The sequence below is a fragment of the Phaseolus vulgaris genome, chromosome 1 (genome assembly GCF_051622355.1).
Source record: "Phaseolus vulgaris cultivar YP4 chromosome 1, ASM5162235v1, whole genome shotgun sequence".
Classification (NCBI taxonomy): domain Eukaryota; kingdom Viridiplantae; phylum Streptophyta; class Magnoliopsida; order Fabales; family Fabaceae; genus Phaseolus; species Phaseolus vulgaris.
In genome coordinates, this window is record NC_143498.1 from 40840197 (window position 1) to 40847621 (window position 7425).

Sequence of the window (7425 nt, forward strand, 5' to 3'; positions counted from 1 at the left end):
ATGATCGCCGATCGATGAAGCGGCGTTCACCATTGTGTAATTGGTGGTCGCCGATGTTGGTTATTTTTTTGGGTAGGGTTTTCTCACTTTAAGGTTGTTCTGCTCCAACCATAAAGGAGAGTTTCGCTTGTGGATATTATAGGAAGTCCACTTCTGGGTACTGTATATGGGTTGGGATACCCCTGAAGTATCCCCTTTAATTTTATTTATTCATTGCTGATAAAAAAAAAAAAAAAAACAAATGATCCAATGCAATTTCATGTGAAAAAAAAGTTCAAACATATATTAAGAGAATTATCAAATGCAAAGTCTTCATTAAGAAAAATACTTCTAGAAAAAAAAAAAACCAATAAAAATAGGGCTTCAAGGCTTATCTGTCTCCTTAATGCATTCCTCTTCGTCTTGCTCTTCCTCTAATTCTTCTTAGACTTCTGGTTCATCAATGTAAATGTTTTTTATGTGTGATATTTTGGGCCAAAACTCTCCAACATGGGGTTGATATTTTTCACATAAATCATGACAACCATCAATCATCAAAGTTTTCAGGTCACTCATAGTTGTTAACCAATCTGGAAGTGTTTGAATATTATCGCAACCTATAATTAACAAGCCCTGTAAGGAGTTGGCAGCTTCTTGAAGCCATTTAGGCAAGGTCACCAGCTGTGATAAATTTGAAAATAGAACAGTTTTTAACTTTAGCTTGTGGCTTTGTTCTTCAAGGTGGTTGACCTTCCACAGTTCCAAGTCCAAATTACCACAGGAATGAATAGCCAATGTTTCTAATTCAGGAAATTTTTTACCATCAAGCCGAAAAGACTTTAGACTCTGGCAGTCAACAACACTCAACACTTTAAGAGCAGGGAATTCCACATCTCCGAAGATAGACTCCAAATTAGCTTGATATAATAGACAGATTTGCAAGCAACTCCAGACTAGCAATCTCATTGTCAGGCAAAATAAATTGCTTTGTGCTGAACTCTAAATGCCTGAGACTGATTAATTTTCTTAATCCTATGGGCAATGCTTCCAGCTCCGTGCAATTCTCAAGCTTCAATATTAACAAATTTTGGAGCTTACAAATAGACTCCGGGAGTTTCTTAATGTTGAGATTTTGGCCAATTTCCAAATATCTCAAATGTTTCAACTTAGCAATGGTACGAGACAAAGTCTCGAATGTCGCACTGCATAATTTCAAAACACGCAAGCATTTGAACTTTGACAGACACATATTTAGTAATGTTTCAACGTTGACTTCTGCTGCATCATTTAGAAACAGTATGGTTCTAACAGCAACCAATTTTTTGTTGTATAAATTGGTAAACAGATTGCTTTCAGCAAAAGACACATGCCGAACATTATCTGGAATATTTTGAATACTGGAACTTACATGTACATACTCATCCTTTGCAACAAATAGAGCGAGATCATGCACCAAATCATGTATTCGAAAATTATAAACAGCGCCAAAGTTTGAAAAATCTTGAAGAAAAGATCTGGACAGAAGTTCATGCAAATATTGATTGGCCACATCTTCAAGTGTCCTGTTCTTTTTTGGTGGTGCAATGAGTCCAAGTGCCCCCCAAAGCGCAGTTATTTCATAATTATCGAAAGCAAAATCCTTTGGGTAAAGGGAAAACATTGCAAAACATGCCTCAAATAGGACGGCATGAGATCATAACTTAATTTAAGGGCAGGTAAAATGTCATCCTTTTTCTGAGGCAAATTCCAAATTTCATTGTCACTCACATATTCCCATTCATTGGCCTCAAATTTCGAGAATAGTAGACTACCTAATGTTCTCACTGCCAAAGGAACCCCCTTGCATCTTTTTACAATTTCTCTCCCAATATTTACTAAGTGAGGATGTTTTTCCTCTTCTCCTTCTTTAAATGCCCACTTGACAAACAGAGACAATGAATCCTCCTCAGAAAGACCTTCTAAAGTATGAGAGGGAACTGTGCCCATCATGGAAGCAATTGAATGACTACGTGTGGTCACAAGAATTTTACTTCCTGATACACTTACTTGGATTAAATTCCGCAGCTCAACCCATTTAACACGATCTTCGTTCCATACATCGTCTAAGACGAGTAAGAATTTTTGACCGGAAAGTTTGTTTGTGAGTTGATTTTGCAGTTGTTCCAGATCCAACATGTTCAAATTCTGTTGGTTAGGAGGAGCACCTTGATCATTGACAGAATTGATGATTTTGATAATCAGTTGTTTAATGTCAAAGTCATCAGAAACGCACACCCACATCTTCAATGGAAAACACTCCTGGATCCTGCTGTCATTGAACACAAACTTTGCAAGCGTAGTCTTTCCCAAGCCTCCAATCCCCACAACAGGGATAACAGAAAGACTTGTATCATCATCATTAGAATTCTGCGGCATCAAAAGTTCTATGATATTTTCTTTATCGTGTTTCCTTCCTACGACATCCGAATCACTGACACGGGAGTGTGTCATATCTCTCCGATGAACAACACGTGTGTCAACATCAATTATTTGAAGACTAAATTTATGCCTATCAGCTGCTACCTTGTCTAGTCTGTTGCTGATATCTTTAATTTGTTGGGCCATTTTGTAACGAAAGAGAAGTGGATTAGAGGTTGAGAAGAAGTGGCTTACCTTGTCTTTGGTGCTACCATGAGCTTTGACCACTTTCTTAAGCAGTGTTTGGCACTCAAATTCATCCAAAAGATCTTCGGCATCGGAGAAGACAGTTTTAAGCTGAGTGAGCCATTCGCGCAGCTGATGATTGTGCTCCTGCTTTTGCTGAGCATCTAGCAGCACAGCCTTGACTAAAGAGAGAGTCTTTGTAAGGTCTCCAAGATTGTCATATAAACCCACCAATTGAGAAGCTTCTTGAAAAGCATGAGAAGCAAGCTTTGCTATGAGTGACTCTGCAATGCTGAAGAGAAATGATTCGGCCATAGTTGTCTTGAATGCAAACAGCAGAGGAGAGGATAAGATGGGAAGGCCAAAGAGTGTTTCTAAGTCAACTTGGTTGTTGGCAAAGTGTTTCCAAATGGATTCCAGAACTACTCAATAACCAATGCCACTTGCTACCATTTTTTACATAAAATATTGAAAGAGGAAGACTACGGAGTGTTTTTTTTTTAATCGTCAAAAAAGAAGACTACGAAGTATTTTTTTTGTTTTAATCGTAAAAAAGAAAACTATGAAGTATTAAATATTTTTCTTCCGCGTCACAACATGTCCAATGGATTCCCGAACTGCTCAATAAACCAACATCCCACTTGCTACCATCTTTTTTACATAAAATATTGACCGAGTACATATATATATATACATATATATACATATATACATATATACATCTTAAGTTATTTGATTACAAGTTTATTGGTTAGTTAAGTGTTTTATTATTCTCTTATAGAATGAGCTTATATTATTCCTATTAATGTAACTTATATCAAATGGTATTGTATAAAAGAAACTAAAGAAATTAAAAAAAAATTGAAATTTTTCTTAGGAATTTTAATTAAGAAAAATAGTAAAATTTCAAATATAGTCGAAACAGAAAGAACTTGATATTTATCTCTTTCACACTATTCTTCATTCGCACTCACTTGCTCGTTTCATCTCCTTTGTTCATCAGCCACTCACTTGCTCAACTCTTTCTTGCTCCTTTAAGTCTCTTCCTTCCAATGTTGAGGCTCGGTTGGAGGTTACCTGCAAAAGGTACTCCGACGCTCAAGTAAGTGCTCAGATAAGCGTATTCTAGTGAATGAGAAAAATGTACCTTACTCCTCTATGAAGAGCTCTATTTATAGTATTGGTTTATGGGCTTTGACCCTTATGGGCTGAACATCAGTTATTAATTGACATGCATAGTGGTTCTTTTCTTTTTATCAGCAAAGAATAAAATTAAATTAAAAAAAACACTTTAGGGGTGTCCCAACCCTTATACAAGAACCAACAATCATACAAAGATCATATATAACCCAAAGATTACAGTCATGATAAGAATAAGAATTTGAGTTTCTATATTGATGCACAATTATAAAACTGTATAATCCCATAAAGAAGAGTGGATGGCAGCCTTCATACGGAGAAGCTACTCCTCTAGTTGCTCCAACAGCATAGTGGTTCCTTAATACTAGGAACGTGTATCTTTTAGTTTTATCTTTTATGTTGGAGATATTTTTCGTATATTTTGGGATATAATTTGACTCATTCAACGTCATAATAACTATTGTTTCTTGTTTATTTATTATGTACCTTTACGTGTTATGACTCAGACGGTTGGTCACCGAGGTAGAACTTGACTCATCTGGTACCTGCCGGTACATTCAAGATATGGTCTTTTTAAAAGGTTAAGCACCCGCTTCTTTTTTAATTTCTTTTTTTCTGATTAGAAAAGAGTTGTTTTGTGTGCATATCTTATTTTTAAAATGTTTTCTCTTTTTATTCTTCTTTTCTTCTTTCTTTCTCTCTCCTCTTAAAAATGCTTGAGTCATCAAGTAATTTATATTAAGTTTTGTGGTATCATATAGGTAGGGTGTGAATAGTTTTTAAACTCTTGCTATAATATAAATAAAATCGATATAAAACAATCTTAAATAATAATTAATATTAAATATAACAATCCATTATTTCTTCTCATATTATTATAATATCTGAAATAACATGAAATTGGCATAAATGGAAAATTAATATTTAATATTAAAAAAAAATAAAAATCAGACCAGATACAAAAGGGTAGGGAGAATTGGTAAAGCATAAAAAGAACACATATGATCGTATAAAAGCAGAACAAATCGGTTGGAAACCACTCACTAGCCTAGAAATGCTAATCAAGTGCGGTTATTTTACATTTACAAATGCGGCTATAGAGCCGCATTTGAACAACACGCATTCATAAATCAGAGAGATACAAATGCGGCTATACAGCCGCATTTGTAAATACTATTGATAAGTGCGGTTATTTCAAATAGCCGCATTTGTATATTCTTCTGAATGAGGTGAGGGGGTTTAGGGTTTACAAATGCGGCTATTACCATAGCCGCATTCGTAAATGTGATTTACAAATGCGGCTTTGGTAATAGCCGAATTTGTAAATCATGTTTTTGATTTACAAATGCGGCTTTGGTAAATAACCGCACTTGTAAATAGTGTTTTTTTAGTGCAATCTGTATTGTCCCTAAACCATATAAATTAACCTACATATTGATCAAAATGTACCCATCCAGACAAATACATAAATATAGAGATAAATTCAGAGAATCAAAATGTACATTACAAACAAGTAATCAAATTACATATAAAACCTACACTATTGATCGGCTATCCTAGAGTTATAAAAATTTATGAAATATGTGGACCAAGAATGTCTCACATATGACATGGCTTCCGAATTCATTGGTATTTCTTCCGTGAATAACTGCCTTGCAAAATATAGTTGACATAAATTAGTTTTTAGATACATATATGTTTAAGAATTATAAAAATGATTTAACATATCATGTTACCTCTTTCCAACCAGTTTTAACACCTAGTCTTATAATGGTAATCATCCATTGCATAATGTAATAGCCACACTCATAGCTTCCTGGTTGTTTATTACACTATAATTCAATAAAAAGTAAAAGTTAGTATATTGATAAACAGTGATAAGAGAAAGAAAAAAATTACAAACCTTTATTCTTATCCAGTTCAAATTATTTGAATTGGATCGATCTTTTAGGATGTTATATCCACGCCATGAACTGGTTAATACAAAAAACCTCGTTAGTAGATGGTTAATTAGTAACATATACAAAGTTAAGTTTATAGTGTACTTACGTATCAATGATATCCTTAAATTTTGTGGGCATCTTCTTGTGTAGGGAACAAAACCACACAGTAGTCTTATCAACCATTGATAAGACAAGTAATTGCCAATGATGCCTATATCATCCATGAAAAGAGTTAGTAAATATTTAAAACATGAAATAGTAATAATTGATGACATATAATTAAACTTACTCATTAACATAAGGGCATGAATAAATTTGTTTTCCCTCTTTTTCCAGGGTGTTAGTGATGTATGCTTGAGTCTCATATGACCTTGGTCCAACGGGATTAGTATATGCAGGATCTAAGAATTCATACACATTTTCCTTCCCCTCAGTGAGACAGACTCCATGCAAAAACCTACAAGTTATTAGTTAAAGCATAATCAATAATAATTTAACATAAATTAAATTGAATAATAGGTAAAGATACTTACATCATAAAAAATTGAATTATATTTATATTGAGCTCCTGATTCCCAGATACAAATTCTAATAAATCTGTGTTGTACATCATCAGTGGCAGTTCAGTGTTTATTTGAAAAAACGTATCATCCCACGAAACTGCAAAAGGTTCATTACCAATCTGACTAGCAATGAGACCTAAGGAAGCTATAGGATCGTCAACTGGAACCTCACGCTTCTTCTGCGGACTTGGTTTCCGAAAAGGTTTCTACAAGATAAAGAACATTTGTATTAAATAATATGTAATATATAAATAAAAATAAAAATTAATATAATGAAATGAAATTATTACATGAGGTTGGAGCATAAATCGAATGAGGTCTCTGGGCTAGGCAACGAATGTCTGAAATGCATCGACCACAGTGGTTACCTCATCTGTAGGTAGTGGAACACGAGTATCAGGTACTCGTACTTTTTCAACTGTTACCTTCGCCACATCAGGGGAGAGAGGAACGTTATGTAAGGTGGTGGCCTCTTCATAGAGTTTTCCAAGGGCCACCACCCGAGGAAGTTTGCCGCCCGCTACCAGTAGCTCACATTCCCTCATCTGCCCAATATCATCCCCTGATGTTGTAGGAGCTGCACAACTCCCCTTTGTGCTCTTGGGAGTGGGACTAACAAGGGGTTGACGGCTCAGCATAAAGTTGTTGCGATAGAAACTCTTGTCGCATTCGATCATTCTCCTTTCTCATCTCTAGCCGCATCAAATCAGTCTCCTTTCTCATATCCTCCATTAATTCTTCACGTATCTTAGTCTTCATTTGAGTTTCGCTCTCTTTGGAGGAGGAGGATGACTGTCATTTTGAAACTCCAAAATATAGTTTAATTCCAACCCCTTGTCTAGCTGCACGAACACGACCACGGTGCTTAGGTCGTCCAATTGCTTCAACCAGGATATCTTGACGACCTTCAGCAACAAATTTACCGTCAGATTCCATGGAATCCTGCAAGAGACAAAAATCATATCAGTTTTTAATATAATTAATGCTTTAAAATAAATGAAAATAACAAAAATAGCTTACAATTTTTTCGATGATAACCCCGGATTGGTCAGAACTTGGTGCACCCGACTTTTTAATTCGGGCCCTCTTCTATTTTACATGGCGAAAAGGTGGTGATGGAGGAGAAGTGACCCCTGTTTCCACATTCTCAGACGACA

At 35.3% G+C, this 7425-nt stretch overlaps 1 pseudogene; it reads right to left on the reverse strand.

Moving 5' to 3' along the window:
- Positions 1 to 266: 266 nt before the first annotated feature.
- LOC137814058 (putative disease resistance protein RGA1) lies at positions 267 to 3059 on the reverse strand (annotated as a pseudogene).
- Positions 3060 to 7425: the final 4366 nt, after the last annotated feature.